The 11,925-nt window shown below is 31.2% G+C and overlaps 1 protein-coding gene across 1 annotated transcript in view; it reads right to left on the minus strand.

The window, feature by feature from the left end:
- nAChRalpha7 (nicotinic Acetylcholine Receptor alpha7) overlaps positions 1-8,828 on the minus strand; it is a 530,333-nt gene extending 521,505 nt beyond the window's left edge. The window contains exon 1 of the mRNA XM_072546893.1: positions 8,689-8,828. The gene's annotated coding sequence lies outside the window, so the exon portion shown is untranslated. The remainder of the gene's footprint in view (positions 1-8,688) is intronic.
- Positions 8,829-11,925: the final 3,097 nt, after the last annotated feature.

Genomic DNA, 11,925 nt, shown 5'->3' on the forward strand with positions numbered 1-11,925 from the left:
TGCGAAACCGGTCGTTGGTGGTAGAATAAATTGATTGTGAGTAAATCTTATTCCAATTTCTTTTTACCATTTAAAATGGACTTACACAGGCAACATATTTAAGATTTTAACTTAAATTTTCCAACCTTAAATTAAAGATCCCTTTTATACCAATACGAAACAGGCAACGGTGAGGGAGGTAATATTTATAAGGATAAATATAAGGAACAACAGCTAAACACATTCAAGACGACTCATTTAATACAGATTGAAATTTCCTCTTAGTCCTTTGTAAAAATTCCCAGATGATTTGTTTTATTTTACAGTGTCACCAAGGCAAGTATAAGAGAAAAGCTTTATTTTGTGAGTAAGGTATTTGTTCTTGCGCCAGAGTTTGCAATCAATTACTTAGTTGTATCATTATTATGTTTACATCTAAACAGCCCATGATTAATATCATCAGCATAACCATTGCCATTGCAACATTCTGATTTGATAGTTATAATCTTTAGAGGTATGTCTTGACAATGGTATGATTAAAGAGACATCTACAAACATGGAGTAGATTTTTCTATTAGACAACTTCTGAGAGCAAAAGGCTCAGTAAGTAAAATAGGATCAATGTCGATATAGAGATTGTTGCATCGATTGCAAAAAGCGTACTACTCGATATCTCAATTTTGTTTTAGACTTTACTTGCTTGTATCTGTTAGATGGCTTCTATGTAGCCAAGTTAGTTCTGATCGGAAAACATTTTTTGAAACAAAAATTTGAATCTAAAGATTTTTAACAAGAAAAATAAAAAAAATCAAGTTATTCAAGCCAGTTGTTCTGTAAATTGGTTACGATATTAATAACACAATTTTTGTTTAATAAGTAATCGGTATTGACGAGCCATAAACTTTCTTTTGATCATATTCCCTAAAGGCACTATGGGATTAAGGTCCAGTGAATAACCTCCAACCCAAAGTACCTCTTTAAAGCCTTATTAGTCGAGGCAAAAAAGCACAAAAATCGGCTCAACCTTCGAAAATCGGCGCAGTAATACGGATTAAGATGCAGTTTTATGTATTCGGTTCGTGGGATTCGTTAGGAAATTTTGTGAACTAATGCAATCATGAAGAAATAAAACATTGCATTTGGAAAATTCATTTTCCAGAGTTGCAAATTTTAAAAATTTTAAATCGGCAAATATTCAATGAAATACGTCTAATTTGGCTACTAGGAGGGTTTTTGGGGTCGTTGAACACAAATGTCATGTCGGTGAAGATCTAGGATGCTCCAGCTGCCGGGTGGACGCTACCGACCTCGTCTCCGGGAGTTTTCTGCAGATTCCATACAAAATCGTTAGAAATTTATTTCTCAGGGATTTTCGAAGTCGCTGAATACAAATATCATGTCGGCGAAGATCTACAAGGTCCTGGTGCTTAGGGCGTCATTGTACTCAACTCATCTTTGGGAGTTTTATGTAGATTCTATACAAAATCATTCGAAACCCGTATCACGGGGGTTTTCGAGGTCTCTGAACACGAATATATGTCGGCGAAAGTCTCTAATGTACCTGGTGCCCGGGTGGATAGTATATACCTCGTCTTCGAAAGTTTTAGGCAGATTCCATACAAAATCATTCGAAACTCGTTTCTCGAGTAGTTTTCGAGGTCGCTGAATACAAATATCATTTCAGATAAGGTGAGGAATGCAATAAAAATTTGATAAATATATGTAAAAAAATTAAAAAAAAAAGCATAAAACAAAGTAGACAAACAATCATTCGTTATTTATCGAATCACAATAGAAGGTTTTATTTGTCTTGCATGTAATAAGTTTAATATGTAAAAAAAAATTAATTATTTTTAATGTAATTAAATCAATTACTTACTAAAATTTATACAATTTTTTATAGAAAAGTTTTTATTTAATAAATTACTTTAATAATATAAAAACAAAAGTAAAATACAGTACAAGTAGGTAAAGAACTCGTTACCTGATGTAGCTTAAAGGTTGCATCAGTGCTACCAACATTACTATAAAAAAGGAGGTCAATTTAAAAAAATTTAAATTCCAGTAAACAAAATTTCTGAACCTGGATCTTTGGTACCCAGGGCCAGGTAACTTTTGTCAACATGACAAAAACATGACTTTTGACAGAACTGACAATAGATGCACATAGTTTCGAAGAGGTTAAAACATTCAAATAATTGGGAGTATTAGTCAACAGAAGAAATGAAAGTGTAGATATAAAAAGAAGAGTTTAAGCGAGAAACACGGTGTTTTATAGGAATAAAAAAATGTTTAGAGATAAGAAGATAAGCCGAAACACCAAAATAAAAATCTACAAAACGACCATAAGACCAATAGTAGTATATGCTGCAGAAACATTTACATTAACAGCATGAGAATAAAAGCAATTGAAAGTTTTTGAGAGAAAGATTATCAGAAAAATACTGGGACCAGTATTATCAGAAAAATACTGGGACCAGAGGGAAAACGAAGAGGATGCAAGACAATAGATAAATCCCGAAATACAAGAATGGATGGGTCAAGAGAACACAGTTAGAGCAATAAAAGCACAAAGAATTTGATGGTATGGAAACATAATGAGAAGAGAGAATAGCAATCCGTAAAGAGTCATAACGGAATGGATCTCACTAGGTAAAAGACCCCAAGATCCCACTAGAGGCAGACCTAAACTGAGATTAAGACAACAAGTGAAAGAAGACTTAAAAGTATGGAAATTAGAAATATATAAAAGACAATCAAAGAGAGAGAAGAATGGAGAAAAGTAGTGGAAACAGCTAAGTCACACCAGAAGCTGTAAAACTTATCCCAGAATGGGATAATCCCCCATATATATACATATATATATATATATATATATATATATATATATATATATATATATATATATCAAAACGATCGAAAATATCTACCAGAACAAATCAATAAAAGTAAAAGTAGAAGAAGAACAAATTGAAGCTGGCAATGGGATAAGACTGAGGCCTCTATTGTTCAACCTGTTCATTGATAGAATAATAAAAAAATGTAAGCACTAAAAAAGGATACCAAATGGGATTAAGACAACTTAAAATAATCTGCTATGCAGATAACACAATACCAATCTCCCAAAGTGAAGATCATTTACAACGTATGCTGCACCAATTTAATATAACGGACAGAAAAGTTTAACATTTTAATTTTTCCAAAAAAGACAAAAAGCATTGTTTATAACAGCAAATCTACTAAGGTATAAATTACAGCTGGAAGATCAGATAATAGAAAAAGTGGTGAAGTTTAAATATCTAGGCATCTACGAACAACTCGAAACAGAGTTGAAAGAAAGTTGAAGAGAGCAAACAAAGCCTTAAATTGCTTGAACGAAACACTATGGAGAAATAAAAATATCAGGAAAGAACTGAATGGCAGAATTTACAAAACAGACATGAGACCAATAATGACCTATGTGGCAGAAACACGACCTGACACAGATAGAACAATGAGAATGCTAAACACGGCAGAGATGAAAAGCCTTAGAAAAATCAATGGTAAGACACTATGGGACAGAGCTAAAAATACAAATATACAACGAAGATATAAGGTGAAGCACATCAAGGAGTGGAAAAAAATAGAAGAGTATAATGTAACGATCATATAAACTGAATGACAATAGAGTAAAGATGGCGAGGGACGGTTCCCCAACAGGAAGACGATCAATGGGAATACCACGAAAACTATGGAATGACAACTTATTGAAGGCACCTTGAAAAATAAATACAAGAAACAGAGTCATGTATACTCAAAAACAAGAAGAAGAAGAAATGAAGACGGTACTTAAAAAAAAAAGAATATAATTATGAGAGAGATTTGACGCTTGGCCGTCATGAGGATACCATGAATATCAAAATCAATATCCATGCCACCGAACTAGTTTGTGCAAAGAATATTAAGTTTATTTCAAATTATCTTAATCATCCTTATAGGAAAGTAATTTTTTAGTTAAAGTCTGTAAAAACAAAGCTCTTTTCTGTGTTTGTTTAGTGGAATTATTAAAGTTTAATGTTATTTGTGAAAAATAAGTTGATTAGTATTGCAGCATTGCTTAGAGCAAGACGAGCTTGCAACACTACGAAATGCGCTGGCAGATGCACGAGTATACAAGCCAATAAATAGAAAAAGAAGAAGAAGAATATAATTATTTCTATAAATAACTCTTGATTTCTTGCCCCTCCATTCGTATCAAATTTTCATTCTAAAATTGTTAATAAACATACTATTGTAAAACGGTATTTTTATTATTGCATGACTTTTATTAACTTTTAAATCGATAGTCGAAAATAAAACAACGGTCTACGTTTCATTACTTATTGTATATGACAAGAAATGTCAGATAAGCAAACATTTCACATATAGCTAGAAGGAAAAATAACATCTGGTGAAAAATATCAAGCGTATGTGGTATTTATTTCTTTGATGAGTGGTATTAAATTTTATTTAATATCGTGTAAAAGTTTAGAGAAAATCAATATCATTTTCGTTAGAAGTATATTTTCAAATTCTTTCTTAATGCAACTCCAGAGAAATAAGTCTACCTAAAACCAAGAAAACCTACATGTTTTATGTAAAGATTTTAGCTTTATTTTTTAGTTATTAACACTTAAGTGTTAATGACACTTAAGTGATAAAAATAGATAAAAAAAACAGCAAAATAAAACAAAATTGTTAATTATTGTCTCGTGAAACTTATAAACAATATATACCTTTGTTATTGATATTGTTATGTCAGATTTATCCGTCAATTATTATTAGCTATAAAATAATAAAGACATAGTAAGACACACAGTAATGTATTGGAAGCGAAACAGTTCGAACGTACCTATTTATAGTAAAAATTGCTATCTACTTATCGTAGTACAAATTTTTACGGAAACCGAAATTCGCGGATTATAAAAACTCCGATTAAAAACGAGGATTAGTGTAAATTATATTTAGTTAAAAAAATAATATCAGTGGGTTTTGTTTCTGTGTACTTGTGAACTGACAGAGTGACATGGAAAAAGCAAACATCCCGCCAGATCAGGATAAATCAAAAAGTAGTGAACATGATGCGGCAATTATGGATACAGAAAACAATGGAAAAAGAAATAAGGAGACTGAAGAGGAAAGAAAACGAAAGAAATAAAAGAATAAAACTAATAGAAAATTCCAATCTGCAAGCACCGGTAAGTATCGAAAACAATTAAGGAAAAAGTGAAGAAAAAAATAAATACGCTGAGACAGATTTTGTGTTTATACAAAACCTGGAAGGTAATATAGGTAAGCTACATAAAACAGGCTTGTTTAATTTTAAATGCCGCTCCAGAAATCAAAAATAATATTTTTAACATGACAGTCGTAGGGAAAAATAAGTTCAGGTAGAGTTAAACTCTTCAGAAAGCGCGAATATTTTAGTCAATTCAAAAATTTTAAGAGAAAAAAGATGTGAGGCTTGTATACCAACCTTTTTAACCCAACGAAAAGGTGTTATTAACCAGGTTGACCTTGAGACTATCTGATAAAGTTCTGACTAAAATTATTGAACCTCGATATGGATACAATTTAAAAATAATCAATGTTAAATTAATGCTTAGAAAAAAAATGAATTGGTCCCAGCTTCCACTATAATTGTGACATTTAGAGGTCAAGTCATTCCAAATCAGGTGGTTATAGAAAAGTTGATTTATAACGTTGAATTGTGTGTTCCCAGAGGAATTCAATACAATAAGTATTGCAACATAAATCTATTTTAGAAACTCCTAAAATAACACCTCAACCTGTATATGAAAAATATCGGAAAATATCAGAATATATAGTGAAAGAAATTTAACTCAATCTCAAAATATTTCCAACAAAATTTTAAATTAGAAGAGTTGTGCTCTATTATCTTAATCTCATTTAAAGAACTTTTTACAAATAAGAATTTATAATCCATAGAAGATTCAATGTTAATAGATACACTAATAAAAGATTTAAATAATACGATAGATGGTTAAATTTAATATCCTTCAGTATAATATAAGGTTATTAATACCCAATAAAGTTTTACTAAAAAATTTTTTGTTTGATATTATATTCATTTGATTATTTTAAGTGAAACTTTGTCAAAGAAACATTTGAAACCAAATTTTAATGGGTATCGTTTGTTTCGTTCAGATAGAGAGGATGAATATGGTGATGTAGGTATTCTTCTAAATAAAAATATTGCTTTTAACAATATAAAGAGTATTGAAGGTTTAATGACTGTCTCTTCAGCTGTCAAAGTAGGTAACTAATTTAGTTTCTTGAAAGCCTGGAGAAACCTTTTCTTGGCGGGAGACTTTAACTGTCGCCATTAAGTGTGGGGTTGTGATATTACTGATAGAGCAGAAATTAATTTATTTTATCAATTGGAAATACCAATCCAAAATTTTCTATATTAATAGAAATCAAAAGTAATAATAATATTATTAAAACAAATGAAAACAGATGGAACTTAAACAAAGCAGATTGGTCACTTTTTTCTGAAAATATTGAACACGATATTACTCAAAGTAATATAAAAGGATATGATACATAGCGGAATTAAACAAAGTAGCAGAAAATTCAATACCTAAAAAGAAAAAAGTGATCTATTCGAAATTTAACAAACATTTGAGGACATGTGTATGGACATGTGAGAAGAACAGATCATACAAGGTGGATAGCAAATATTTCGGATTGGAGCCCAATAGGAAGGAGGAAAAGAGGTAGACCCCGAAGATCATGGAGGGATGAAGTGAACGAGGTCATGGAAGGACGAGACCTTAGAGATGGAGAATGGCAGAACAGAAAGGACTGGAGACGTTGGCTGAAAGAAGGAAGGTGGCGACAGCTGTAAAAATCCTTATATAGATAGATAGTTAAGGTTTAAAATCATATCAGCAGATAAAAATCAATTGATAGCCTGTTAGATAAAGAAAAAAATATGCTAAAGAAATAATTGAACAAATAATGAAGCAGGTTTAAAATCCAAATTATTATTATGTCATATTTGACGAAAAGACCGACGTATCGCACGTGGAACAGCTTTATCTTAATTTAAGATACATACACAATAACAACATTCGTAAAGACTTTGTTCATTGACACTTATGAGAACATAAAAATAATTAGTGAAATTTAAGAAAGCGAGGAAGAACAACGCCTTAGAGGAGAATCTTTGGGAAAATGGGAAAAACTTGTTGAAAAAACTAAACGAGGATCCGAAGAAATTGGTATGAATCGGTATTGACAGTTGTAGCGTAATGAGCTCTGAAGCAGTCGGTGCAAGTTTTCAACTTCTATTAATGTTTTGTCCATCAGAAATACGGTGGGAACAATCAAATTAGTAATATTATTTTTTAACATGCCAGTCAAGAGAAATAAAGTTTTAAATTTTAATCCAGTTTAGATCTGGCATTTTACATATAACTATCTATCTTACTTAACATCTCTAACATCTATCTTAACATGGAAGGATCCCAAAACTGCTACACTTGCCTTAATTTTTCTTAATTCTTTATGCACATCTGAGTTTCTAGTGTCAATGATAGTGTTACTGATTAATAATCACTAGACTACTGGTTGATTATTGATCAGTGTAGTAGTGTCTGGGGGCTCGGGAGACTGAGACCTTGAAAACCCTGAAAAAGACATCAAGGAAGATGTCAAAAGCCCGGCTCAATGATAATCGATGCGGTTCAACCCGGAAGACTGTTGAGTTCAATATTAATTCTTGTAATAGTATTAATCTTAGCTTCATTTTCTTGCCGAAAAGTTGATTTCAATGGACAATAAAATCTAGTTCCAAATTTATATTTAAAAATTACATTTTATTTATATATAAATATGTATTTAACATCTAACATATTTATATTACAATATTAAACATGAACTTTTAATCAGTAAATGATTTAATTTGATAAAATATGTCTTTCTCTTTAAATTGGTGCTCTCAGAATTCATGTAGACCTAAAGTTTATGATGCCTAATAACGTTGTAGATCAAAGATTTCTTAGATAAACAATTTTAACTTTGCAATAACTGTTGAGTGAAACTTATTGAAATTTTTATGGCTAAATAAAGGTGATACTGTCCCAATTCTTACATTGTTTTCTACATTTTTAGAAAAGGTATTAAAAATTTTTAAAAAGTCGACTTTTAAAGCAATTTTTGTAAAAATTCAGCAATAAAATACAAAAAATAACTTTATAAAATCTCATTTTAAAGGATTTTCTATTCGTTTTTCAGCAAAATTGTGTCAATTATTATTCGAAAATTATCTCGGAAGTTAAAAAATGCAGTCTCCACTGTCAGAGATCACTGAAAATTTAGTGTATTATAACAAAAAAATAAGCCACTCATTTCTATCCATTCAAACAATATTTTGTTTGCACACTGCGCACATTGCAATACGCATGAACCTAGAAACTGTCAAAATCCGATTTTGAACAAAACCGTTTTTTGTAACTCTAATTGATTAATGATGTTAAAAATAATAAAAACAATAATTTAACCTGAAATTCTTTTCTTTTGGGATATGTTTGTATTTAAGGCTATTATGATAATTATATGCGAAAATTGCAAATTGTCAACTTTTATTTGTTCAAAACTAAAGGGTTTTTGAATGTTTAATTCGTGTTGGTTGATGTTATAAAATAAAGAAAACAATTATTTTACCTGAAAGTCTTTTCTTTTGAAATATGTTCTTGTTTCAGACGTAATAATATGACAAAATTGCAAAGTTTGTCGATAATACTTAAAAATAACGACGATACACTACACGCGAAATAACCTAAATCACCCGAATTTAAACAAACCGTTTGACAGACTGGAAAACAAAATGCAATGACCCTATGTACTATGTACTTAAAAAACTTACGCGGTACACTGTTGCCGGGTTATATCGTCTATATTACTTTTTAAGAAAATGTACCGATATGCCAAATAGAAAAATAATACCTATTTATTTAGAAATATAATGAAAAATTTAAAATCATGTGGGCTTTATTTACTTAAAAGGAATTTTTTTTATAATTACATGTATTATAGCGTTAACAGGACTTTTAGACGCATTGCTGGATGGATAATTTTTATCGTTTTCTGTTTTTAGCTGTCAGCTTCCAATCTCTGATTCCCATCTCTCTGACATCTTCCATCACTACATTTCTCCATTTCTTTCTTGTTTTTTCTCTCTTTTTTAGCATAAAATTGGTACACTTCTACATTAGTTCGTCTTCTTCATTCTCCCTTTACTATTTTTTCATCAAGCATTCTGCTAAGTATCTTTCTTTCCCATGCTTCCAATCTGTTCTGCATGATTTTGTTTATAGTCCATGTTTCGGCAGCGTATCGCATTGTGGATCTAATTATAGTTTTGTATACTCTAATTTTTATATTGCGAGAGATATCTTTGGCCTTAATTATTTGGCTCATAGCCCTAGCACATCTTTTGCTCTTGGTTAGTCTCAGATTAATTTTAGTTTCTTCCTTACATGTCTGATCAATAAGAGTACCTAAGTACACAATATATTTATTGACCTGCTTGAATTCTACAACTGATCCCTCCTCCACCTCCAATTTAAAAGAGCCCCTGGTGTTTATTCCTTTTTTACTCGAGATTTCCATGTATTTGGATTTATTAATATTAACTTTCAGTCCCATTTTAGAGCTTTCGCGAATCAGTCTTTTTGCTATACTTGCCAGTTCTTTTCCATTTCTTGCAATTAGAACCACATCATCACCATATGCTAAGCATTAGTGCTCTTTGTATAAAAGAGTGCCGGACCTATTTATTCCAATAACCCTTACAATTTTTTCTAAAACAATATTGAGTAGCAAGGTAGACAACGTGTGTCCTTGGCGAACACCTTTTTTCATTTCGAATTCTTCTGGGACTATACCGTTGCATTTCAGAGCACAAATTATTTATCTAATTGTCATTTTTATCAATCTTACTATTTTTTCTGACACTTCTAATTCTTTTGGCGTTTCTATTAATTTATTTCTGTTTATTGTATCGCAGGCGGCTTTGTAATTAATCAAAAGTACTTTTGCTGAAGTGTTGTATTCATAGCATTGACCAGGATTTGTTTTAGCATAAAAATTTAATTGGTTGTTGATCTTCCCTTACGATATCCTTCCTGGTATTTCTAATCGTTTTTTAATTAGTATGGCGAGCACTTTGTATATTACCTCTAGCAAGGATATTGGTCTATGGTTTGCGCATTCACTTCTATCTTCCTCTTTGTGTATAGGAATTATAATGGAATTTTTCCATTCTTGAAGTATTTCTTCGGCATCCCACACTTCTACTATCAGCTTACTAAGTTGGTTTATTAAAGCCTCTTCTCCATATTTTAAGTTCTTCCCCACAATGCCGCTCTCCCCGGGGCTTTTTTGATTTTTCATATCTTTTATTATTTCTTTAATTTCTTCCCTTGTAGGCTTCGGTATTTCTTAGTAGCTCGGTAGTATTCTCGGTAGTCACTGCGTTATTTAGCAGCTCTTCGAAGTATTCTTTCCACCTTTGACATATTTGGTCTTCGTCCACTATCAGGTTTCCTTGCTTATCTTTTACATTCCTTCTTTTTACCTGATACCTAGTTTTATTGTATTTACATTTATAATACTCTTTTACTCTTTTATACAAAGAGCACCAATACTTAACATACGCTGATAATGTGGGTGGTGATTCGGGAAAGCTCTAAAGTGGGACTGAAAGAAGACTATTAATAAATCCAAGTACATGGAAATCTTGAGTGAAAAAGGAATAAATACCAGTGGCTTCTTTAAATTGAAGGTGGAGGATGGATCAGTTGTAGAATTCAAGCAGGTCAATGAATAGATGTACTTAGGTTCTTGTATTGATCAGACATGTAAAGAAGAAACTAAAATCAATCTGACACTGACCAAGAACAACAGATGTGCTGGGGCTACGTGCAAAATAAGTAAGGCCAAAGATATATTTCGCAATACAAAAATAAGCGTATACAAAACTATAATTAGATTCACAATGCCATACGCTGCCGAAACATGGACTATAAACAAAACCATACAGAACAGATTGGAAGCATGGGAAAGAAAGATTCTTAGCAGAATGTTTGATCAAAAAGTAGTAACGGGAGAATAAAGAAGACTAACCAATGTAGAAGTGTTACAATTGTATGCTTAAAAAAGAGAGAAAGACCAAGAAAGAAATGGAGAGATTTAGTGATGGAAGATGTCAGAAAGATGGGAATCAGAGATTGGAAGCTGACAGCTAAGAACAGAAAACGATAGAAATTATTCATCCAGCAATGGGTCTAAAAGTCCTGTCAACGCTTTACATACATGTAATTATAAATATAAATTCCTCTAAATAAATAAAGCCCACATGACTTTAAAATTTTCATTATATTTCTAAATAAATAGGTATTATTTTTCTATTTGCCATATCGGTAAAATTTTCTTGAAAAGTAATATAGACGATATAACCCGGCAACAGTGTACTGCGTAAGTTTTTTGAGTACATAGGGCTAGATTTTGTTTTCCAGTCTGTCCAACGGTTTGTTTTATATTCGGGTGAGTTAGGTTATTTCGCGTGTAGTGTATCGTCGGTATTTCAAACTACCTTCGACAAACATTGAAATTTTGTCTGAAAAATTGTCTGAAACAGGAACATATCTTAAAAGAAAAGACTTACAGGTAAAATAATTGTTTTCTTTATTTTATAACATCAACCAACACGAATTAAACATTTAAAAACCCTTTTGTTTTGAACAATTAAATGTTGATAAACTGCAAATTTTGCATATTTAGCCTTAAATACAAATATATCCCAAAAGAAAAGAATTTGAGGTAAAATTATTGTTTTCATTATTTTTAACATATTAATCAACTAGAGTAACACATTAAATCAAAAAACCATTTTGTTTC

This window comes from Diabrotica undecimpunctata, chromosome 10 (genome assembly GCF_040954645.1).
Source record: "Diabrotica undecimpunctata isolate CICGRU chromosome 10, icDiaUnde3, whole genome shotgun sequence".
In the NCBI taxonomy this organism is placed as follows: Eukaryota; Metazoa; Arthropoda; class Insecta; order Coleoptera; family Chrysomelidae; genus Diabrotica; species Diabrotica undecimpunctata.